The sequence below is a fragment of the Eptesicus fuscus genome, chromosome 5 (genome assembly GCF_027574615.1).
Source record: "Eptesicus fuscus isolate TK198812 chromosome 5, DD_ASM_mEF_20220401, whole genome shotgun sequence".
NCBI classification, from domain to species: Eukaryota; Metazoa; Chordata; class Mammalia; order Chiroptera; family Vespertilionidae; genus Eptesicus; species Eptesicus fuscus.
Window position 1 is genome coordinate 72,503,501 of NC_072477.1, and position 26,303 is coordinate 72,529,803.

A 26,303-nucleotide genomic window follows, 5' to 3' on the forward strand; every position below is an offset into this window, starting at 1 on the left:
TGGTTGCCTGACTGAGAAAGGCCTTGGAATGAGAGAAGGCACTTTTATTTTCCTTTTTCATTCTTTAGAGGCTGAGGAATTACAGGTATATGAAGAACTTAGTGAGAGAATGAAAGTCTCATGCTGTATTTTTCTGTAAGTTTTATCATGTGGACTATCAAAAACTTGGTGGGATTCTTTTCAAGAGGTGTTACAAAAATTATGTTGGAATTAACATTCAAGAGTAAAAGGAGAGAAGTGAGTGGTGGGTAAAGGAAAGAACTTTGTCCTAGAAACCAAATAGAAGCCACATAAACCTTCAGATTCTTACTCATTGTGCTTTGGAGGTATTAAAGGATAATTTTTTAAAAAGTTAAAATCATGACTTATAATCTGTATAGATAAAAGGCTAAGTGACCGACATTTGTCCATCCGTCTGACCAACTGGTACATATGACACACTGGAAATATAAAAATAAGCTTTGACTCGCACATGTGCCATACATATAAAGCTCTCGCTGGCGCTAATTTGAATGTTGCATTTGGTGGGAAAGTTCTTTTCAGAGGGAATTTTTGTGTTGCCATGCTATACGATTGGCCATAGTACAAATAAGTTTTAAAGTATTGTAGTGTTTGGGGATGTTTCAGACAGTTGTCTCTTAAAACAAATATGAGATCAGAGGATTCTGCTTATAGTGAATGGTTAGTAAAACTTGGAGATGGCAAACTTGATAGCAGTTTTCATTTAGGAATGGATATTATTGAAATTCCCCATGAAATGATTTTTAATGGATCTATTATTTAAGCCATCTTTGGAAATATATCTAAACATGCAATTCTTTGTTCAAAAAATGAGCACGTTCAAAAATTAAATGAAGAAATTTTGGATATACTTGATGGAGATTTTCATGCCTATTTGAGTGATGATTCCATTGACTCAACAGATGCTGAAAAGGAAAATTTTCCTATTGAATTTCTTAATAGTATTACTCCTTCTGGAATGCCGTGTCATAAATTAAAATTGAAAGTGGGTGCAATCATCATGCTATTGAGAAATCTTAATAGTAAATGGGGTCTTTGTAATGGTACCAGATTTATTATCAAAAGATTGCAACCTAATATTATCAAAGCTGAAATATTAACAGGATCTGCAGAGGGAGAGATTGTTCTGATTCCAAGAATTGATTTGTCCCCATTTGACACTGGCCACCCATTTAAATTAATTCGAAGATATTTTCCTGTTATGCCAGCATTTGTGATGACTATTAATAAATCACAAGGACAAACTCTAGACAGAGTAGGAATATTCCTACCTGAACCCATTTTTGGACATGGTCAGTTATATGTTGCTTTCTCTCTCACTTTTTTTAAAATTATTTTTAAAAAATATTTTATTGATTTTTTTTACAGAGAAGAAGGGAGAGGGATAGATAGTTAGGAACATCGATGAGAGAGAAATATCGATCAGCTACCTCCTGCACACCTCCTACGGGGGATGTGCCCGCAACCAAGGTACATGCCCTTGACCTGAATCGAATCTGGAATCTTTCAGTCCACAGGGCGACGCTCTATCCACTGAGCCAAACCAGTTACGGCTGTTGCTTTCTCTTGAGTTCAAAGAGCATGTGACGTTAAAGTTGTAAATACTTTATCTCAAGGGAAATTAGTCAAGCACTCTGAAAGTGTTTTTACTCTTAATGTGGTATACAGGAAGATATTAGAATAAGTTTAATCACTTTATCAATCATTATTTGCATCAATGTTGTTTTTATATTACGAGTTTGTTATTGTTATATCAGTTTGTTATTGTTATATCAGTTTGTTATTGTTTACTTATTAATAAATTTATGTATTATTTTCATATACATTGTACTCATTTCCTTTTATCTCTCACACTTTTATTATAGAGAAAGGGCAAATAGCAATATTAAAATATTTCATCTAATTAATTCCCTTTCAATGTGCACGAATTTCGTGCACCGGGCTACTAGTCTATAATATAAAAGCCTAAGTGATCGTCCGACTGTCCAACCATTTGACCCGTAGCTATGATGTGCACTGACCACCAGGGGGCAAATGCTCAATGCAGGAGCTATGGTGACTTGGCAGCTGCAGTTCTCGGGTGACACACCCAGAACCAGAGAGGAGGGAGCCCGATTCTGGGGTGCGTCACATGAGAACCACCCTCTTGCAATCCGAGACCCCTTGGGGGATGTCAGAGAGCCAGTTTTGGCCCGATCCCTGCAGGTCTGGCTGAGGGACCCCACTGTTGCACAAATCTGTGCACCAGGCCTCTAGTATACTATAAAATTGGAACCATACAGAGAAGATTAGCATGGCCCCTGTGCAAAGGTGACACACAAATTCATGAAGTGTTCCATAGTTTTTGAAAAATATTAAAAATAAATAAATAAGTAAATAAATAAATAAATAAATAAGTTGGTGTGGCTCAGTTGGTTGGAGCAATCATCCCCATATACCACAAGGTTGTGTCCAATTCCAGGTCAACCAATTGATGTTTCTCTCACACACCGATGTTTCTTTCTTTCTCTCTCTCTCCCTCCCTCCCTCACTCCCTCCCTTACTCTTTCTCAACAAATTATTAATAGTTAGAAAATGGACTGACAGCTTTCAGAGGAGAGGGGGGTTGGGGAGCTGGATGAAAAAGGCCATCAGGATATTGATCAGAGCAATGGAAAAGTGGGAAAAATGCAGTTAACATTTACTAGTAAATGCCCTCTAGGGGTAATCCAGCCTCAAGTGACAGAAACACCTCTTCCAGCCACTAAATATTATTTAAGTGGACGTGAGAAAAGCTCTTTCAGACCCCGGGAGAAAGCCACTGACCAGATGTGGTATGTTATCAAGGTTTTCCCATGCTTGCCTAGACCCTCTCTACAAAAAAGAAAACAGAGATAAGGCCACCCTAGGAAGTGCCCTGAAATGACCTATGCCACTTAAAGCAATTGTTCAGACCAGTTAGGCAAGGGACCTCAAATAATATTTTCCACAGCTGGGACAGAAGAACAAGGTCAAGAATTTTCTTTTTCTTTCTTCATCCCCACCACTAACTCTAACACTCAAACTTGTCCCTCTTCTCCTGTCTTCCTTGACACCAGTGGCACACAATGGCTGTAAATGCTTTTCTGGATTCTGATAGTCCAGATTATGAACAGCTGAATGTGTTCAGTAAGACAGCACTTCCTTAAAACTCCTCTACAGCTTTAGCATCTCCAGTGAGGACTCTATTAGTCCCTCTCCTTCCTACTCTTCCATGCTCTGTACAGGAGAAATGGATATCACATTTCTTTCCTGGGACTCTGTCTCCATGCACTGTGGTCTATCACTTTAACTAAAGATGGAAGAATCAGCTGGTCTTTTGCCCAGGCCTCAGAACATAGGTCTCACGTGTGAAGAAGCTGCCTGCATGCCACTGGTGTCAAGAGGAGACATTATATTTCTTCCCAATGTAACCCACACTATGTCTTTGGAAAAGGAGCCCCAGACCGGGACTGGCACGACATTATGCATATTACTCACCACTCCTAAGAGCAGAGGGGAAAAATTGCAATAGAAACATTCAAACCTGCAGCTTTTTAGCCTGTCATTCTTCTTGGTCAGGCGTTAACCTGAAAAGAATTTCTGGGACCCTGGTGATCTGTTTCCCAGGAATACCTTTCATCTCCTCTGCTGATTCCGAGCAACACAGCCCCTTGAACTCTCCACCACAGTCTCCAGCTCCTCCCACGTGCTGTCAGGCCCAGACTCGCATCGCTTTCACCACACCCTCCACGTTCCTCCACAACAATCCAACTTGGAAGAGGAGCCTGGGGGTCTGTTGGTCTGTGAGCACACACCCCCCTCTACTGGACAAACACAAAGAAACATACAGGGCTGGAGGACCACAGAATTCCCCAACAGGAAGAAACATCTAAGTCACTATCCTTACCCTGTACATGAGAAAGCAGAGACTTACAGATGTTCCAGGAATCAACAGAATCACAAAGGGAATTGGAGGTCGAGCCCTGCATCTCTCTGCTTCTCATATCAAGCTCCATCATGTGGAACCATGTCCTTCTACTCACAAGAAGAGAGCACTGACTGAGTTCATGGGAGTCTCTAGTTCTGAGATGAAAACCTCTCCAAGGCACAGCCATCTATGAAGAAGTAGAGTGTTGGTTAAAAAGCACTGGGTTGGAGTCAGAGGACCTGGTCTCTACTTCCATGTCTAGTACCTACAACCTCTGTGAGGCTGGACAAGACCATGTAATGTCTGGGTTTCCCTGTCCTCATCTATGAAGTGAAAGAGAACAGATGACCTCTAAGGGGGCCTCTCAGAATAGGAGCACAATTGTGAATGAGTGGGCAAACGAGTGCAAACAGGATCACAGCACTCAGAGGAAAGTGTGTTAACTGGAAACCTGGAGACCTTGTCCTAATCCTGGCTCTAGAACCAACCAGCTGCTTGACCTTAGGAAAGTCTGTTCATCTCCAGAACTCTGTGTTAGTAATATGGATCAAGCTAGATGATCTTCTTGGTAGAAAGACTGTACCTTCTCAATCCCTAAGTTCCTACAATCATGAGTAATGATAACTCTGAGTATTAATGCTTTCTTCAAAAGATCCTAAAGCCACAGGGGCAAGTTAATACATTGACCTTTCTACTTGTTTATAATATAACTAAGAGTACATAATTCAAATTATCTGCATGAAGTTCAAAAGAACACAAGTATGCACACTTACTTCCAACCTGTATAATGGACAAGATATTAATCTAAGGTCCTACCATTAAGAGCTTCTTTAAGCCACATTACAGAACAGCCAGGAAACCACTGCTTTCTATGAAATAGTAAGTAGAACTAGTAAATTACCAAATTAGATAATTAATTCCACTAATTTTAAATTAGGCTGTAGGAATTGACATAAAGTTTAAAAGACAAGACAAAATAAAGCAATGGCAAGGTTATTTTCCAATGACCTAAGGATGGCTCTGGAAGCAGAGGGGAAGGGTCATTGAACTATCAGATCCAGCCCACCTCACCCCAAACCGCTCAATAAACAGAAATCTATATAAAAAGAGTGCGCTTGCCATGGAAATGCAGTGTCAAAACAGGTTCTGTAGGTGCACCACCATCTACCTCACACCTGGGTGCTACTACCCTGGAGTCTGGATCTGCTGCAGACAAAAGGTGACACAGCAGGGATTAGGAGAACTTCATCACCAACTATAGGACTGGCAGCCACAAGGTCAAGTGGAAGGACTCTGAGAGGTAAAACTATGACCCTGGAAGACTTGCTTAACCTCTCTGCTATTCAGCTATCTCACCTTTTCTTTAAAAAGCAAAATTAAAAATAAAAGCAAATACATCTGAGTCACAATGTTTTGCAGCTAAATTTAAGGTAGCCTATACATTTAAAATATTTTCTTTATTGAGTTTCTCCCTTCAAATTATCTTCCAATATCCCTACCTCCTTTCTGGCCCCACAAGAAATTATTTTGAAAGTGTTAAAATTCAAACGATGTTCTGTTTGACCTGGGCCCACAAAGACCAATAAGCACTTTAGATGTTATATACACAACTATTTGAGGACCTTGTTCCAGAAGTTTCTCTACATATTTTTTGTTCCAAAAGGGCAGTGTAAAGTTTTGAGTCTTCAGAATCTCACCCCCTGTCTTAAGTCCTCTTGTGTAAAGATGCATTCCGAAAAATAGAGAGAATATTGCTGTCAAATGTTGGTACAAACTGAACAAGGGTAGGAAGATCTCACAGTGAGATAAGCCAGAGCACAGACTAACCCAGTTAGCAAGGAGAATGTTAGCTCTGTCAGCTGGCCTTCCCTGCTGCTGCTTCCCACTGGCATCCAGTAGGAAAGATCCCTTTCACACCTGACACAAGAATGCACTGTCCTCTGAAACATGAGCAAAGCCATCCCCTGGGGAACAGGAGGCCTCTTGGCAGGAGTGAAGTTAGAGAAACCAAAGCGTAGCTGGCAAGGCCCATGTAAGAAGTGACTCTCCATGGAATACTGTTGGAATCAGTTAGGTTGTGCAATATTCTTAAAATATATTATTTAAAACTGGATAGAATCATCACTGTGCATTATGTACCAATACAAAGCTTCCATAAAGCTATGAAACAGTATCCTGTTTTTTGCCTTGTTTCTCTCCATTACACATATTCCCAGCTAACATAGTACAGAAATGACTGATTTTATTTTGGTCCACAATGTGAGCTCCATGAGGACAGGGATTAGCTTATTAACTTATTTATTTATTTATTTATTATTTATTTATTTTGGTTTGTTTTGTCCACTACTGTGCCCACTATATCTAGAACAGTGATGAATACATGATAGGTAGTCAATAAATACTGTTGAATGAATGAATGATTCTTGAGTGCCTCACAGAGATAAACACACATCACCACAGTGACAGGGCTGTGTTTGCTGTTACCGTTCAGAGAAGATGGTTCCATGGCCACAGGGGACATGGCAATGTGATGAAACCGAGGACAGTGATTCGACATCATCACTCCTCTGCTCTTTACTTTAGCAAGTTACGCTCTCTGAGTCTTACTTCCATCCTCATTCAGGTGGAGATGGCATTCTCTGCCTCTGGGACAGGCTGGTTAGGAATCACACAGAAAGTACATGGCATTGAAGAGGTTTAAACCTCTTGGGAGATTATGAAAAATAAGCATTTTATGCACATATATTGCATACCCATATAGACAAGGACAGAAGCATAAGCATAAAGAGAGATGGAAGTGTTTGGGAGCAATTTCAAATAGGAATAGAAAGTAAGTACCCACTTCTGTCTATGGAATAGCTTTTAAACTGCTGCATCCTAACCTTATATGATAATATTTCTGGATGAAAGTGTCTAAGCAAGTGATTTCATTGATGAATAATGTTATATGTTTTTCCTGAAAATGGAGCAAGGGTGGTATTAAGGGTTCCAGAGTATTTTGGATACAAAATTTAGGAAGGTCAATATAACCCTATCAAAGAATGTTTTTTTCTCTAATTTTTAACATTTTTTTTTAAAAAAAGCATTTTATCTCCTATATTGTATGCAAGTTCCTTAAATCCTTTCAGGAACAAGGTAGGGCATAAACCAAAGACATGATTTTTAAAAAAGAAACAGAAATATACCCACTCATCCAATGGGGATTTCTGTGTGGATCCGATGATGAGGTATGTGGAAGTTCTAGGTAAGCAACAGTGTGTCCCCACAGATGTCACTGCAGTGGGGGGTTCTTACCCACAGCTTTCTTTAGCCGATACACCCCTTGCCTCCCTGTCCCCTGTCCCAGTGAGACCTGCACTACCGCCACCACTCTGCAGGCAGCTGCTCTTCCACATCTGCCTCTTCTGAGAGGTAGGGGCCACAGGGTAGGGGTTTTTAAAGCATTCTGGAATTGTGTCTCCTTTCTCTCTGCCTATCTTACGTGAGAAGGGTAGCTACAGATTCCTTAGAAGAAAAAAGAAACCTACCGGATTGTGAACCTATGTAACCCCCAAAGAGTCAGCATGACACAACTGGTCAATAAAGGCTGTTTAATGATGTCACCAAGGAAGTGTCCTTCCCAGGGAAAGATTCTGAGTCTTGTTCATATTCCACTCAAGAAATTAAATTTTCCTACTAAAAGTGAACAATATATTTCCTTTCAACAAAGCTATGTGAAAGTCTCGCACATTTCTTTATACTGGGCATAGCTTTTCTATGTGATATTAGGCATTAAGGAAACCAGGGGAGCCCCAGGTACTGCAACCTCTTCCAGTAGCCTCCACTGTGTGGCCCTCTCAACGCACTGCCCTGCAGCTCTGGTCCCAGGCTTTCTCTCCAGTCCCTGTCACCATGGAAGAAGTACAGTGATGAGGCAGAGAGGTGAGGGACAACAGTGGTAGTCAGTCAAACCTGGGTTGAACTCTAAGTCTGCCACTTACTAGCTGAGTGTGTTGGAACTAAATGTAATATTTATCAAGTGTTCAATTCAGTGCCTGGTACATAAGTGTTCAATAAACAACAGTTGCTGCTATTATATTTTGGCCAATGTCCATAGGCACACCCTGTCTAGGGCACAGGCAGGGTCAAAGTCAGTGCAGGAAAATGAAAGGGATGAAGGAACATGAGAAGAGAAAATAAGCAAATGCCTTCACTGGAAAAGGCCTCTAGGAATTGTCTGTCAGTGGGAACACGATCACTGATTGCCTGCACTTGTGGGAATTACATTTCTATCAGGTAATCTAAAGAGGCGTAAGGAGAGGATATATCACCATCTCCTGCCAATGGATCCTGCAGCTGTTGTTCCTCATCCCCGAGAGCTTCCTCCTGTTTCATTTTCCCTTCCTCTTGCCAATGGGATGTGTACCCTCTACACTCACCTGTTCCTATATTCCCATAATCTCCTCCTTTGTTGTCCCCTCCCCAAGACCAGCCTGAGGTGTCCCCCAGAAACTCCCCCAGAGAGATGCTGCCCTCCTCTTGTCTAACCCTTTAACATGGACACACAGAGGCCATTTTCATGACTTGCTAGATAACCTGACTCCACCTAGCAGTGAGGACACCATTGCTGTCTGTCCAACTAGGCACACAGCTTTGATTATTCTAATCAACAGGGTTGTTGAAGTATGACAGCTATGAATTAGGGCTCCTGAACCCACTCAGAGTTACATCCTGCATGAGGAGGTGAGGACCATGGCAGTGGTAAAGGCAAAAGAAAGGGCTCAAGGCAAATGACAGGAGCAGCAGGTACCAAACTCTGCTCTGGGCCCTCGCCATCTCTGGCCTAACCTGAAGGCCCCTCATATTTCAAATCCTTGGAGATCTTCTTCATGAAATTTCATACCCTGTCTACTCTGTCACAGGGTGACATGCCTGGGCTTCAGTCATCCCAGAGAATGTTGCTATCCTCTAAGATGGGAAAAGGATTAAAGAGGGGGGCAGGAGGAAGAGGGAAGAGAAGGGAAGGGAAGGGAAGGGAAGGGAAGGGAAGGGAAGGGAAGGGAAGGGAAGGGAAGGGAAGGGAAGGGAAGGGAAGGGAAGGGAAGGGAAGGGAAGGGAAGGGAAGGGAAGAGGAGAGAAGGAGAGGGGAGGGGAGGAGAGGGGAGGGGAGGGGAGGGGAGGGGAGGGGAGGGGAGGGGAGGGAAGGGGAGAAAGCATGCTCACCCACAGATCCAATGCCAGACCTAGGGAATGCTCCTGACCACACACCTGACTGCTCAGCGAATCAAGAAGAGCAGCCAGAAGAACCTTCAAAACAGATCACACATTGAACCTCCTTATTTCATGAATAAGAATGATGAGGTTCCTGGGAAACAGACTTACCAAGACCATCCAGACAAGTGGTTAATGGCAAAGCCTAGACTTACCCCAGTTTTAGGCAAACTGGAAGTTTTATAAAATTTAAAATCAAGTTTTGTTTGTTTGTTTTCTCTGAGGATTCTGCTTTTGTATGTATGTGTATGTGGGTGTTGTAAGGTTTCCAAAAATTGTCTAATGAACATTTCCAAATATACATAAAAATAGAAAGAACATATAATGTAGCCATAGAAAAGTCTTACTCAACAAAAAAATTATCAAGATTTAGCCACACTTGCTTCATCAAATTTTTTAATCCTCACCCGAGGATATTTTTTCCATTGATTTTCAAACAGAGTGGAAGGGAAGGAGGAGGTGGGAAGAGAGAAACATCGACATGAGATAGACACATCAATTGGTTGCCTCCCGACCAGGGCCGGAGATCGAAACCACAACTGAGGTATGTGACCTTGACCAGGAATTGAACCCGCAACCCTTCGGTCCAAGGGCCGCTTTCCATCCACTGAGTCAAACCGGCCAGGATGCTCCATCAAATTTTTACCTTCATCTTAAACACTGTAAAGCCATTCCTAGACCTTATATCAGTTCACTACTGCATACTCTTTAAAAATATGGATATTTTCTTGCCCAGCCGGCATGGTTCAGTGGTTGAGTATCGACCTATGAACCAGGTTCAGTTCTCCATCAGGGCACATGCCCGGAGTTGTGGGCTCAATCTCCAGTGGGGGACGTGCAGGAGGCAGCCAATTAATGATTCTCCTCATTGTTGTTTCTATCTCTCTCTCCCTCTCCCTTTCTCTTTGAAATCAATAAAAATATATTTTTAAAAATATGGATATTTTCTTATATAAGTGATTCTCATATTTTTGTTTCCCCTTCCTCCCAAGAGTTTTATATTCAGTAGGTTTGGGGTGGGGCTGAGAATTTTCCTTTCTCACATGCTCCCAGGTGATGCTGGTGATACATCAGAGGCCACACATTGAGAAGCACTGTCTTACGTACTCACAATGCCATTATCATATCTAACAGACTTAACAGTAATTTCCTGGTGTTACCAAATATCTAGTCTGTATTCAATTTTCCTGATTGTCCCAAAAATGTTGGTTACAGTTGGTTTCTTTCAATTATATTTTAAAGTCCACACATTACATTTGCTTGCTATATCCTTACATTTCTTTTATATGTTTACCAGACTAATCAGTCTCCCCTCCCTCCCAACCTGTCTCTTTTGTTTACTGCCTTATAATCTTCAAAGTTGCTAAGAGACTAGATTTTAATTGTTCTCACCACAAGTAGGAAATGATAATTATGTGATGTGATGTAGGGTTATGTAATGCTATGGTGGTAATCATATTGCAATATATAAATTTATCAAATCTACATTGTAACTTATACAATTTTATGTCAATTATCCTATATAATAAAGAGGTAATATGCAAATTGACCATCACTCCAACACACAAGATGGCTGCCCCCATGTGGTCAAAGATGGCCGCCACAAGATGGCCGGCAGGGGAGGGCAGTTGTGGAGGGCAGTTGGGGCGGACCAGGCCTGCAGGGGAAGGCAGTTGGGGTTGACCAGACCAGCAGGGGAGGGCAGTTAGGGGTGAACAGGCTGGCAAGGGAGGGCAGTTAGGGGTGACCGGGCCAGCAGGGGAAGGCAGTTGGGGTGGACCAAGCCTGCAGGGGAGGGCAGTTGGGGGCGACCAGGCCAGCAGGGGAGCCATTAGGTGTCTATCAGGCTGGCAGGGTAGTGATTAGGGGGTGATCAGTCTGGCAGGGGAGTGATTAGGGGGTGATCAGTCTGGCAGGCAGAAGCAGTTAGTGGCAATCAGGCAGGCAGGCAGGCGAGCAGTTGGGAGCTAGCAGTCCTGTATTGTGAGAGGGATGTCCGACTGCCCATTTAGGCCTGATCTGGTGGGATCAGGCCTAAACGGGCAGTCAGACATCCCTTGAGGGGTCCCAGATTGGAGAGAGTGCAGGCTTGGCTGAGAGACACACACCCCCAGGCACGTGCACGAATTTCATGCACCGGACCTCTAGTATCTTAATAAAAAAAATAACTTCAGTACAGTCCCACATATGGACTTATCTGTTTGCTTGCTCATGGTGCTACTTAACGTATCCCTCTAGCTTCCAGATTTCCTGTGAACTGGAAGTCAGCTCTGGGTGTCTGATTACCTATACATTCAACTCTTTGGTAAGAATACTCCATAAATGGGGTTGGTGTGTGGTAAAAATCAAGGTTTAAATTTTTTAAAAAAAATTTATTGAAAGAGAGAGATTGATTTGTTCCACTTTTAATGCATCTGTTGGTTGCTTCTTGTATGTGCCCTGACTGGCATATTGGGGTGATGCTCTAACCAACTGAGCTACCTGGCCTGGGCTCAAGGTTTAAATTTTAAACTCAGATCTGAAACAAACATTTTTGTATATTTGGAACATACATTTAAAAACACTACCTTACCTATTTTAAAAGCATTTAAAAATAATCTATGACCTTTATACTAAAGCATACCTTTCTCACTTGAAAGGTTATGGATCCCCCTTTTTTTTCTAAGGAAAAAAAAGAATTTCTCAGATCCCTCAGTAAGCCACACACCTGGGACTCAGTTCTTGGTCACATCACAACACAAATGTTATAAAACCCTATGCAAGTTAGCATGCATTCCATAAAATGCCTGCAATCTAATGAGGATACTGATTTAGTTTCTAAACCACCAAGGCTATTATTTTATAACTACTACTGTTTCAACACCCACCTCTAAGCTACTCAGATCCCAACAGAAATGTCCTTTGGCTTATGCCAAGCAGGAGCCTGCCTCTCCAACCAGCACAATTCCCCAGGTGGGTGGTGTCCTGATGGTGAGCAGAGGAAAAACAGAGCAAGCTGTTGGGGATGAAATGTGATCTAATGGAGGAAAGTGACCAAAAAGAGCCAGCAAACAGAATTCTTCTTGAGAATAAACTGATTCCTAAAAATTAAAAAAGCATGGATGGCATTTTAAGTCATTTTGGCAGATTCGACTTTTATCAAAATGGTTTATATTGGCAAAATGACTTTCTCAGTCATAAAAGAACACTTATCTAACTGAATAATTTTTTAAAAATATTCAAAAGATAGAAGTGCAGAAGACAAAAACAAAAAATAAAATTATACACTGCCAGGGCTCTCCTTCAGCAAATCTTATTTCTTTTCTTTAATTTTTTTTTCATTTATAGATTGACTTCAGAGAGAGAGAGAGAGAGAGATGAAGGGAGGGAGATAGGTGATAGATGATAGATAGGTAGATAGATAGATAGATAGATAGATAGATAGATAGATAGATAGATAGATAGATAGATAGATAGAATGAGCATAGATTTGTTCTTCCACTTATTTATGCATGCATTGGTTGATTCTTGTATGCACCCTGACCCCACAACCCCCACCTCTGGTGTATCGGGACGATGCTCTAACCAACTGAGCTACCCCACCAGGGCCATTTTTTTTCTTGTTCACACATAGGCATGAGATGGTGTGAAAAGCACAGACTCCTAAGGGTTAAGTGAAATTTCCATGTAATTAGCCTAGCACAGTAGGGCACACTATAATAAACGTTACTTCTCAGGTCTCAGTCAGTCTATTTTATAAACCTCCTTGTTGATGTTCCTAGAATTTCATGCCTAGGCAAGGGAGGGAAAAAGAGCTGCATTCTGGCAGTCAATTGATTAATGATGAATAGATCCTGCTAATCTCTTCTGTTGAAATGGAGGAATAGGAAACATTGGTACGTGCAAGCAGAGATAAATAAATTTTGTACACTGTAGAAAATTTTTGCAGTTATTTAAAAAAAATAACTGTGAGTTGTAATAATCAACTCTGAGCAGCAGTAGGGCATTGATCAAAAACTATTTTATTTTTAATAAAGAATCTATTTTTATTTTATTTATTATAATATATTTTTATTGATTTCAGACAATAGGGAGAGAGAGAAAAAAAAAATCAATGATGAGAGAGAATCATTGATCGGCTGCCTTCTGCACGCCTCCTACTGGGGATTGAGCCCAAAACCCAGGCATGTGCCCTGACCAGGATACGGATTTTCATAGGCAGGAATGAAATGCTTCAGCAAAGCAAAGTCATATGTGTTAAACCAATAAACAGTACTGCTGGGGAAAATTATTTTGTTAACAACACTTTTTGTATTCTTATTACTCATTTTATAAAAACATTGAACTGGTATAATGCATAACACACTAGACATATCCTTGTTAAAGCAGCATTCTTTAAAAGAGATACTGTTTATTCTGGGTTCACTTGTCCTAGGCATCAAAATCTTGTTTGAGCCCTGCCAGCGTGGCTCAGGGGATAGAGGGTGGGCCACACATTGAAGGGTTGAGGGTTTGACTCCCCCAGTCAAGGGCATGTACCTGGGTTGCAGGTTTGATCCCATGGCCCCTGTTGGGGCTCATGCAGGAGTTAACCAATCAATAAGTCTCTCTCATGTCAATGTTTCTTCCTTCCTTCCTTCCTTCCTTCCTTCCTTCCTTCCTTCCTTCCTTCCTTCCTTCCTTCCTTCCTTCCTTCCTTCCTTCTCTCTCTCTCTCTCTCTCTCTCTCTCTCTCCTCTCTCTCTCTCTCTCTCTCTCTCTCTCTCTCTCTCTCCCCCTCCCTCCCTCCCTCCCTTCCTCCTTCTCCTTCCACTCTCTCTAAAAATCAATGGAAAAAACATCCTTGGGTAAGGATTAACAACAAGAAAAAAATCTCGTTTGAAATAATTAAGGTTTCTTATGTATTAAAACATTATTCAGGACATGGACTATGGTTTAAATTATGAAATTGCCTATGTACCAACTATTTATCATTAGAATTTAGAAGAAGGTTTTTCCTCCCCCCATAAGCTCTATAAAATGTTCATTACCGAATCTATTTATGGGTTCTGGAAATGCAAACATGAGCAAAACCTAGCCCTCTATGAAAGAAATTCACAGTCTACTGATTCCAGCTTCTAGAGAATCTACCCATTGGTCTTTTCTGAACACCTTTGCAGAAATCCAGCAATCGTTTTGCTATGCTATTCCCACAGAGAAGAGTGGTGGGAAAGGAAAGTGAAAAATTTGTGGTGGAAATCAGAAACAATTACTCCCACCTTCACCGGCACATAATATTATGACCATTGTGAATCAACTATTAAAAAGTAAGTTTTTAAAAACACTTATTGCAGGATAGTAACAGCAAAGCACTTAAAGCTTCAGTTAGATCAATAGGAAAAATGGATGTCAGCACCAAAATGAACAATTGTACTGGCAGTTAGAAGATCTGAAGTATTTTATCACTAAACAGTTCAAGCACTTTGGATGGAATCTCATTTTCATTACCTGTACCATGAAGGCACTGGGCCAAAGGATCCCTCTCAACTTCACTATTTTATAATCACAGTCCATTTGGTGCACCCTAGTGCCAGGACTGCTCACAGGGTGCCTGCCACTGTGCTTGGCATCTTATTTACTCTTCATAAGAATGCTAGGCAGTACATTTTGTTACTCACAAAGTAGAAAAGAGAAAACTGAGACTAAGAGTGGTTGTATAACTTACATTAGACCATAACAGCAGAATTCAGATCCAAATATATATATATATATACCTGTGTTCTTCCATAATGCCCTGTTAAAACCTTAAATCCATCCAACCAAGCGCAGAAAAGCCATGGGGTTTGAAAATTGTAATTTGTTTACTTTCAATAAATTACAGTCATACCAAGTAAATGAAGGACAGAAACACATATATGGAGATTAATAAATGAGATTCCTAGGGAGCTTTCAGAAAGAGAAGACAGCATTTCAGTGATAGTCACTTTTCAAAAACAATAATGAAGAAAACCTTCTTTGTTAAGCAACACCAAACACCAGCTAACTTTGCAAGCCAAACCAAGTCTAGATGATTCCTCTGTTATTACAATCACAGAATAAAAATATTTAGACATGAAAGATTCTCAAAGATAGATTGTCCTCAGAGATTTATTATGTTATTCATTTTACCAATGAGCAAATGGACATACAGATATATTAGCAACTTTATTTCAAATATCATATAAGAGTATTACACTTAACAGAATATCACAATTTACTTAATTAATGATCAAGTAAAAATTTAATTTATTTTACAGGCCTTCACCTTTTACAACATATTGACCACGAGCCTAAATAATTATATTGCTTTAAGTGGAGTTGCTTTATCCCCTTGAGTTTAGGTGCTAATGAAAATTAATTATTAATGGTACAAAGGCCACCAAGCAATTGCTTATTGGGGAAATTTCCAGGGCTCCAAAGTAAATACTTAAGTAGCTACTGTAACTCAAAGTTATTGGAAATCCAAAGAAGTTTCTTGTTACCTTCAAATTGGTGATGGGAACAGGATATGAAGAAAAGGCAAGAAGCATGATTGAAGTTAGAAGATCTGAAGTACTCTATCACTAAACAGTTATAGCACATTGGATGGAATCTCATTTTCATTACCTGTACTATGAAAGCACTGGGCCTAAGGACCCCTCCCAACTTAAGTATCTTATAATCACTATAAGAGGTGACAAATACCAACTAAATCATATTCTCTCATGTGGAGTTTGTAGAACAGCTGCTGGCTTTTAAAAAAGAAATTTAAAAAATTTCAGATACCTTGAAGGTCAATGTCTCCAAAGACTTAACTTTCCTGAGGGATGTACTTATATGTATTTAAACATGTCAACATATTTCATCTCTCTAGGCAAAGTATACTTCTTTCATTTTTTTTTTCAGGATTAAAAATAAATCCCAATAGTACCTCTAAGCAGCAATACATCTGGAAGAAAAGCAATGAATAATAAAGAAAAATAACACTTACTTTGTCCCTATGTGCTGTCCACCTATGATGAAAAGAACCAGCTTATCTGCTTTTTTAAACTAAGGGTGGGAACCACATCTAATAATATGCTCCACTATAGGTAATGAGACGCTCTTTTTAAAATTAGAGTTTAATAATATTACGGTGCCAGGTGGATACTGGGAATATCAGGGGGAACACTTTGTAAAGTATATGATTGTCTAACCACTATGCAGCACACCTGCAACTAATACAAAATAATATTGAATGTAAACATTAATTGAAAAAATTTGTTTTAAAGGATAATTATTTTTTAAAGAAAAAAATTTGAAGCCCAGAGAATTAATTTCTTTAAGGTCAAAAAAAGAATTAGAGCTGATCTTGAACTAATTTTAGTGGTTAAATCAAAAAGAAAACAAAGCGAGCAGGACAAAGCATTTGACTTGCAGCTCCTATTTTTTTATTTGTTGTTGTTTCTTAATATGTTTTTATTAATTTCAGAAAGGAAGAGAGATGGAGGGAGAGATAGAAAAATCAATGATGAGAGAGACTCATTGATCGGCTACCTCTTGCCCTTGACCAGAATTGAACCCGGGACCCTTCAGTCCACATACTGACACTCTATCCACTGAGCCAAACCAGCCAGGGCTGCAACCCCTCTTTTAAAGAGGTCTGATCTTATGGAAGAAGCCACTGGAACTAGTCCATTCACCCATTGAATGAATACATACCAACTAGTCAAGCACTGGACAGTATGATAAATGCCAGAGGCACCCAAACATTTTATGATTCCTGCCATCCAGGGGCTCATGATCTAATTAGTGTCAGAGACTTGCCTGTAAACAACATGTCAACGCCAAGTGTTTTAAATGGAAGAAGCACAAACTCTAACCTGGAAGATTAATGGAAAAGATAACATTTGTGCTATCTTCATGGATGAGTAGTTTATCATGGAAATAGCATATGAAAGGCACAGAAGCAAAAAAAGGAAGGAAGGAAAAGAAGAAAAGGTATTATAAAATAAATTTAAAATCATCTTTTATAATCTGATATGTGTGAAATAGGATTTTATTTTAATTGTCATTTTCCTAATTGCTGTGAGACTAAGCATATTCACATACTCATCATTCAGACTTTCTCTTAAGTGAAGTGACTATTTATCATTTACCCCCTTTTTGTCCTCCTGGGTAGTTTGCCTTTTATTTATTAATTTGTACGAATTCTTCATATATTTTGGATACTAATTATTTGTTGCTCATAAGTACTGCAAATATCTTCTTCCTGCTTTTCTTATTACTTTTAAAAATGATATCATTTGTGACAGTTAAATGAGTTTAAATTTACTTAATTTTAATTTTATATTTTTTTAATACTAGAGGCCCAGTGCATGAAATTCATGCACGGGGGGTCCCCTCAGCCCAGCCTGCACCCTCTGCAATCCAGGACCCCTCAAGGGATGTCCGACTGCCAGTTTAGGGATCGGGCCTAAACTGGCAGTCGGACATCCCTCTCACAATCTGGGACCACTGGCTCCTAATTGCTCACCTGCCAGCCTGCCTGATTGCACCTAACTCCCCCCCCGCCCCCTCCTGGCCTAGTCACCCCCAACTGCCTCCTCTGCAGGCATAGTCGCCCCCAACTGCCCCCCCCCACTGGCCTGGTCAGCCCCAAATGCCCCCTGCTATCCTGGTGGCCCCTTAGTGCTCCCCCCGCAAGCCTGGTCGCCCCTCACTGCCCCCCCTGCTGGCCTCATTGCCCCTCACTGCCCCCCTCATCGGTCTGATAACCCTCAACTGCCCCCCCTGCAGGCTTGGTAGCCCCACGCAGCCTGCTGCTTGGTCATTTGGTCGCCCCTCACTAACCCCCCTGCCGGCCTGGTCACCCCACACAGCCTGCTGCTTGGTCATTTAGTTGCCCCTCACTAACCCTCCTGCTGGCCTAGTTGCCCCATGCAGCCTATTTGGCCATTGTTCGGTTGCGATGGTCGCTTAGGCTTTTATATATATACTAGTATCCCATTTGCAGGAAGAATCCTGCAAGTGGCCGCTGCGGCCGCGTGCGCTGCCGCTGTCACCGCCGTTGTGGCCGCAGCACCTACACCCACGCACTGCTGTCCCCTGCCCCACTCCGCCCCGCCCCGCCCCACCCAGGCTTTCCCTCTGGCAGCCACCTTGCTTTCCGCTTTTCCTCTCTCTTCCTTCTAAGTTGTCTTCAGTCTTCACTCCTCCCTCCCTCAGTGTATGCAAATTAACCGCCATCTTTGTTGGGTAATTTGCATACTCGCGCTGATTGGCTGGTGGGCATGGCTTGGGCATAGCGAGGGTGCGGTCAATTTGCGTATTATTATTTTATTAGGTAGGACTAGAGGCCCGGTGCATGAAATTCGTGCACGGGGGGGGGTGTCTCTCAGCCCAACCTGCACCCTTTCCAATCTGGGACCCCTTGGGGGATGTCCGTGGGATCGGGCCTAAACAGGCAGTCAGACATCCCTTTCACAATCTAGGACTGCTGGCTCCCAACTACTCGCCTGCCTTCCTTCCTGATTGTCCCTAACTGCTCTGCCTGCCAGCCTGATCACCCCCTAACCACTCCCCTGCCAGCCCCTGTTACCCCGGTCACCCCCAAATGCCCTCCCTTGCATATTCCCTTTTTATTAGATAGGGTTTTTTCTTTAGCATATTGGACAGTCCTAACTGGTTTGGCTCAGTGGATGGAGCATTGGCCTGCAGAATCAGGGTCCCAGGTTCGATTCTGGTCAAGGGCATGTACCTTGGTTGGGGGCATATACCCAGTGGGGAGTGTGCAAGAGGCAGCTGATCAATGTTTCTCTCTCATAGATGTTTCTAGCTCTCTATCCCTTTCCCTTCCTCTCTGTAAAAAATCAATAAAATATATATTATAAAAAAAGAAACATTTATAATTCTTCCATATCTGCCTGGCTGGTGTGACTCAATGGTTGAGACCCCAGGCTGCCACCGCTGGAAGGGGATGGGGCCCTGGCCAGGCTGAGACCCCAGCCCAGGCTGCCGCCTCAGCCCAGCCAGGCTGAGACCCCTGCCAAGGCTGCCATCTCAGCCTGGCTATGGATAGCCCTGTGGGGGTGTGCGGCTCCAGCCCAGGCTGCCTTCACTGGCCTGAAGATAGCTTGGTGGGGGTGCACCGCCCTCCCGGCCTGAGACCCCAGCCCAGGCTGATGCCGCTGGCTGGGTGATCATGCAGTGGGGGTGCCTGGCCCTTCAGGCATGAGACCCCAGCCCAGGCAGCTGCCGCTGCCAGGGAATTGTGCGGCTTGGGTGCCAGGCCCTGCAGGTCTGAGACCCCAGCCCAAGCTGTCCTCATGGCCAGGGGATCCTGCGGCTTGGGAGTGGGGCCCTGGCAGTCTGAGACCCCAGCCTAAGCCGGCGCGGCTGGCCAGCGATCGTGCGGCTTGTGGGAGGGGCCCTGGCAGTCTGAGACCCCAGCCCAAGCCGGCGCCACTTGCCAGTGATCACGCTGGGTGCTGGTGCCTCCCAGCTGGACACCCTGGACTCAGCCATGAGCCATCAATGAGCAACTCTCCCAGCAGCTGAGGGAACTAGGGCCTTGGTCTTAATAGGAGAATTTGGGTGGCACACACAGTATCTTCTACACAGCCTTTGTCATGCATGCCCTTTCCAATTTTATGGGCTCACTATTCTTTTGGAGTCTTTTTCCTATTAAATAACTTCCAGAAATGTCTCCATTCTGGTCCCCTGCATGTAATCCAATTTGTCAATGGCCTCCTTCCAATATATTCCCATAATTACATCCCAAACACCATATTTGTCAGACTATTTACAGTAGAGTAGTACATTTTTGCCCTTGATATCAATATCTATTACTAATGTAGCCTAGTTTTTGCTTTAAACAGTCACATCACCCAACTGCCTCAAAAATCAATGTGTTGTCAACTGAAACTGAAACCAAAGTCCCCGATATCCTTTACTGGTAAGTGGATATTTTATTCTAAATGCAGAGTGTTTCCAGTATCCTCTCGAATTCAATCTTGTTCCATTTAGCTTAGGAAGGATTTAACAAGCTCTGATTCTGTCATCTAACACTTCTTTCTCCATCTCAGTTTTTCTCCAAAGTTGACTAAGAACACCAATAAGATGTTGAAAAGAAAATAACTGAACAGGATTGGGAACGGTGAGGAACCTTGTGACATGCAAATGATACCTTTCTGCTTTTTGGCACAGATCCATTCATCCACACTCTAAGCATGAGGGCTCCTGGCTGAAGACCCTGTGTGTCTTTACACAGCAGTTGTCTTCCCAGTCACTGGAGGCAGGGACCTTAGCGTGATCCTTGACTCTGTTTCCTTCCTCAACTTTAGAGCCAATCATCTACTTTTGAGTCCACAGAGTTTTGTAATCTATTTCTTATTATTAGCAACACCAAGACTATTATAGACCTGTTTGATTCTTACTCCTATTTGCAATTTAGGACATTCCCACTGTTGCCAAAGCTATTTGCCTTGGAATAAAAGCTGATAGCTATTCCCCTTTAGGGGTTACCCACCTGGAAGAGATGACAGAAAATAGTGCCCCTGCGGGAAGAGAAGATACATGCAGCTTCCCAGGATGTAGTCTGCTGAGAGCATCCATAGAGCATCCGGACTATTGGGCTCACTGAGGATAATGGAAAGACCACAGCTCTTTGTGAGGCTGCGATTTGTAAACATAAAAACAATTCCTCACATTTGTAATGCACATTCATGTATGCTGTCTCCTTTCATTCTCACAGCAACTCTGAAAGAGTGATATTATTAACCCGGTGTTGAGTATGAGAGCTGGAGAAGTATGTTACTCAGAGACACATAGATAGGAATTGACAGAGGCAGGATTTAATCGTGGGCTTCCTAATTTCAAGGCAGCTGTGAATTAGGAAACTAATTTCAATTAAACAGTTGTGTGAATTATGGTCTATTTAGCACAAAAAGGAAAAAGCCATCTAAAGGCAGAGGGGTTCTGAAAGGACAGCCCCGAACCTCTGAAAGGAAAATATTGCCCAGAAGACACAGGAAGTGATTTTTCTTGTGACACAGAGGCTGAGATGGATCAGCTGCTGCAGCTGAGAAGCAGACGCTTTCCTGATTTGGGCTCTCTGTAAGCTTAGTCATACATTATCATATGACTTTTCAAGACATTTGCTCTTAAAGGAATGAGAAAGATGGCAACAAAACAGTAGTGCTGTTCTTTAGAATAAAGCTGCAGATGTGTAATCGCAGGATCATAGTTACTTACTAGATGGAATCCTGCAACTCCATAATATTTGCTGATAACATAAAACTGGTTGTAAAAGCTATATACTCAAAGTCTAATGGATGCTTAAAGACAATTTGGAAAAGTAGCATCTTGGACCACATGGCAGCAGCTGGCACTTGGAAGGTATAGGTAGTTATTTGAAGACATCTGTATTGAGGCCAGATGTTAATATTATGATTAATGGTAAAAAAAAAAAAAGTTGTGATCACAGTAACAAATGTTAAACAGGAAACTAGCATTCTACCTTCAAGAATAGCAGTTTACCTTCCTGTATTAATGCAATGTACAATGTCAGTAGGATAATACAAAAACAATAGACTTTTCATGTTTACAAGTGTATAGGTCCCTATCTCTGATACAGTCTATAATAATTATTACAAAAATGTTTAAGTGGGAATTAAATTGTTTCTCAAGGACAACTCATCTATATCATTTCCCTTTAATAAAATATTTGCACTTACAAGATTGTGAATTCATTTAACAAAGCTATACTTAGTATAATAATTTGTTTTTACCTTGGTCTGCACTAATGTGGCTAAAGATGGAGAGCTCAGTCCCACCCCTAGGAATTCTGATTCAGTAGGTCTGGAGGATGGGGCCCAAGAAACAGCATTTTAACAAGTTTCCAGTTCTGGCTAATAACACTGAGTGCTTAGAAAACCACACTTCTTTATAAACACCAATCTATAGCACATTGACCCTCCCTTTAGTTAAAATTTCAAGTAATCATATCTCATCTTTTCACAGTGAATCTCGTATGCACAATAAATAAAAACCCATTCAACAATCAGCATTTATATAATACTAGAGGCCTGGTGCATGAAATTCGTGTACGGGGGGGGGGGGGGAGGGGCAGGGGGTGTGTGTCCCTCAGCCCAGCCTGCACCCTCTCCAATCTGGGATCCCTCTCACAATCCAGGACTGCTGGCCCCTAACCACTCGCTTACCTGCCTGCCTGATTGCCCCTAACCACTTCTGCCTGCCAGCCTGATCACCCCCTAACCACTCCCCTGCCAGCCTGATTGATGCCTAACTGCTCCCCTGCCAGCCCGATTGCCCCTAACTGCCCTCCCCTGCTGGCTTGGTCACCCTTAACTGCCCTCCCCTGTCAGCCTGGTTGCCCCCAACTGCCCTCCCCTGCAGGCCTGGTCACCCCCAACTGTCCTCCTCTGCCAGCCCGGTCAACCCTAACTGTCCCCCCCCCTGCCAGCCATCTTGTGTCCACATGGGGGTGGCCATCTTGTGTGTTGGAATGATGGTCAATTTGCACATTACCTCTTTATTATATAGGATATGCTCTAAGCTATATCAAATGTGATGTTGTGTATTAGAGATACAAAGGTAAATAAAGCTTGGTCTCTCCTTCCATAGAGTTTATATTTAGATGGACACGCAAACAAATAATTATGGTGTAATGTGATAATGTGTAAAGTTCTATGAAATTTTTCATTCTATAATGAGGGATGTTTTATAATAGAGATAACATTTAGAACTTTTAAAAGACTTTTTATCTTGAAATAATTTTAGACTTACAAAAAAGTTGAAAAATAGAGAACCCAAGCTCCTATACCCTTCCCAATATTATGCAAACATTTACATTTTGCATAACCAAGGTTAGGATGGATTTTGAAGAATGCCTAGGAATTTATAAAGAATCTCATGTAAAGAAAACATTTATGAATAAAACCACTGAGCTATAAAATACTATAATAATATCTAAATATTTTTGCAGAACTATTGTGGCAAGCCTTTTAAATATATCACATAATCCTTAAAAAAACTCATAAGTATTTAAAATATTATATCTATAACTACTCCCATTTACATACTGAGGCAATTGCCAATCTTCTGGTAGGTAGCAGAGCTGGAATTTGACACTGAAGTGTTCAGCTTTTGCACACACACTCTCAACCAGTACACTGTGATTAATGATCCAGAAATGGAGAACAGTCTATTGTATATACACATTAGGTTACATTAGGGAAGGCTGTGGGGACAGTGTCTGACAGTGGAAGGAGAAAATAAGACCAGAAAGAGGATGTAAAGCCCTAAATAATGGAAGGATACTGTGATAGGCAGAATTCTAAGCTAGTTCCTGTCCCCTGGGGGCCATGCCCAGAATAATCCCCTCTCCTTAAATGACAGCAGAACCTGTGAATATGAATGCACATCACTTCCACGATCCAGTTACGTTGTACGGCAATGGCAATGACAAAGGACTTCTGCAGACAGAATTGTGGTCCCTGGTGTACTCACACCACTCCATTGGTTTGGGCCTCAAATTCTCAAGCCATTTTCTAGACCTAATTACTCTTTTCCTGGCCTTGATTCCTGCTTCCACTCTTGGAATCCTGTCCCACACTGTAAGGATCCTGCTCTGCTAGGTAATAACAGGCGTTTTATGGGCAAATTAATACAATGAGTTTTGTGCAATCACATGGCCTCAACTTATATTTGCATTGTATATTCTCACAACAGTGCTTTCACACAGAAGGCAAACTTCAATGGTGGACACCAGGCATCCAGTGGGGGGGCCTTGCAGGACCTTTGAATCAGCCTAGAAGAGCTCCAAGTAGCTGCCCAGTCTTCTGGTTCACCAGCGTGTGGGTCATAAAGTAGCTTGGTGCAAATGTGCCGGCCTTTGATCATGCATAATACAACATTGCTGGTTAATCTGTGACCAGCAAAACACATGACACGGTAAGCTGCCTCTGGTTTCCATTTCAAGTTTGATCACTTGGCTACACCTCAGTGACTGCTGTTGACAATAAAGTTAAGTCTCATTTAAGATTAAAAAAGGTCTGTTGTAGTAAAACTGATTATGTTGTAAGATTATTCCAATTAAAAGAAGTTCCTTTGTTCACACAAAAATTTGGCTTTGAGAACCCAAGCTCCATTTAATTTCAGCCCCATCCCCTGAGCGTATTCAGATTCTTAAACCTATGCAGAGATTAATACTTTTAAGGTTAGCTTAAAAATAAAGCAACATCTACCAAACTAACATGATAGTAATCACATAATATGATATGAAACCAATTTCATTCTGTTTAACGTAGGATAGGTGGGGAAAATTTACCCCTGTTACCGGTTTGTAGACCAAGTTTTCTTATCATCCATTCATTCTTCCACTTATACATTCATTTAATGAAACATTCATTGAATACGTGCCATTGTCAGTTACTGAACCTGACTCCAGGTAAATAATGAGGAGCATGACACTGTTACTGTTTTTTTATTTTAAAAAATAAGAAAATATCTGTTTCAATTCTGACATACTCTTATCACCAGCAGAAACAGGTTCCAAATGAAGAAGGGACACAAAGAGTATGGCAGGGACAAACCTACTTCATGCTGCTATATGGCTGGGCAGCTGAAGGGATTCCCAGCCATTCTGTTTAACTGCTCCTGGGGCAATCTGTCACTCACGGTCACTGCCTTGTCACTTGTAAATTGAAGGATGTTTTTTGTGTGTTTTTTTTAAAAATCCTCATCCGAGGATATTTTTCCATTGATTTTTAGAGAGGGTGGAAGAAAGAGGGAAATACAGAGAGAAACATCGATGTGAGAGAGATACATCGATTGGTTGCCTCCTGCACATGCCCTACCAGGGCCTGGGCCAGGGAAAAGCCTAAACCATGGTATGTGCCTGCCCTTGAACAGAATCGAACCCAAGACTCTTCGGGCCACAGGCCGACGCTCTGTCCACTGAGCCAATCCAGCTCAGGCAGGAGGGTGATTTTTTTAAAATATATTTTTATTGATTTTTTTACAGAGAGGAAGAGAGAGGGATAGAGAGTTAGAAACATCGATGAGAGAGAAACATTGATCAGCTGCCTCCTGCACACCTCCTACTGGGGATGTGCCCGCAACCAAGGTACATGTCCTTGACCGGAATCAAACCTGGGACCCCTTAGTCCACAGGCCGATGCTCTATCCACCGAGCCAAACGGGTCAGGGCTGGAGGGTGTTTTAAATTAAGGTCAACAACCAAAAATTTAAATTAAATCAATGCAGATTGACCACCAAGGAACTGCAAATCATCCATTTGAAGTATAAGACAGGGTCCTACATTCAAAAGCTTTATGGGAATTCAAGACTGACATAGAAAACAATGAGAGAATATTATAAAAATATACTGTATATACTAACATAATAATCTATATATATAAAAAGCCATTGACTATAATGCCATAATGACCCTAACGACCAGTCACTATGACACCCACTGTGTCCAGCAAAGCAGCCTGATCAGGGGGTGGAGCTAGCTGGTCAACCTCACGGCCCCTCCCTGCTGCCAGGCCGCCCTGATTGGACTCTCCCACCCCAATCAAAGGCGGGGCCAGCTGGCCAAACACCCTCCCTTCTCCCCCATTTCCCCCAGCCAGCCCCACCCCTGATCACCAGCCCCACCGTGACAGGCCCACAGTCCCTCCCAAGGCCACCCCACCCCTGATCACACCCCCCACCCAATAGGGGGTGGGGCTAGCCGGCCAACCTCCCGAAGCCTCTCCCACCGCCTGGCACTACCCCAGATCGGCCCCCCGACCCCGATCAGGGGCAGGGCCAGCCAACCAATCACCCATGGTCTTCCCCCAGGCCGCTGTCCCCACTCCCATTCGGTCCCCCAACCCCATCGGGGGCGTGGCCTGCTGGCCAATTGCCTGCAGCCCCTCCCCCCAGCTGGCCCAGCCTCCCAACAGGCCCAGCCCTGATCCACCCTGATTAGGGCCAGGCCAGCCGGACCCCACCCGTGCATGAATTCATGCACTGGGCCTCTAGTATGGAAATAATAGAGGTCCAAAATGTATTGTCTTCATAAAAAATAATATAGATATCAGGAGGGACGAAATTATTATTAATTGAAAAAGCTTTGT

General features: G+C 42.3%; 1 protein-coding gene and 1 non-coding gene across 3 annotated transcripts in view; one reads left to right on the forward strand and one right to left on the reverse strand.

Moving 5' to 3' along the window:
* FMN1 (formin 1) overlaps positions 1 to 26,303 on the reverse strand; it is a 402,801-nt gene that overhangs the window by 366,137 nt on the left and 10,361 nt on the right. The gene's annotated exons all lie outside the window — the stretch shown is intronic.
* Positions 2,265 to 2,366, forward strand: LOC114232054 (U6 spliceosomal RNA). Its single transcript, XR_003618104.1, has one exon. It is a non-coding gene; the product is annotated as a U6 spliceosomal RNA (small nuclear RNA).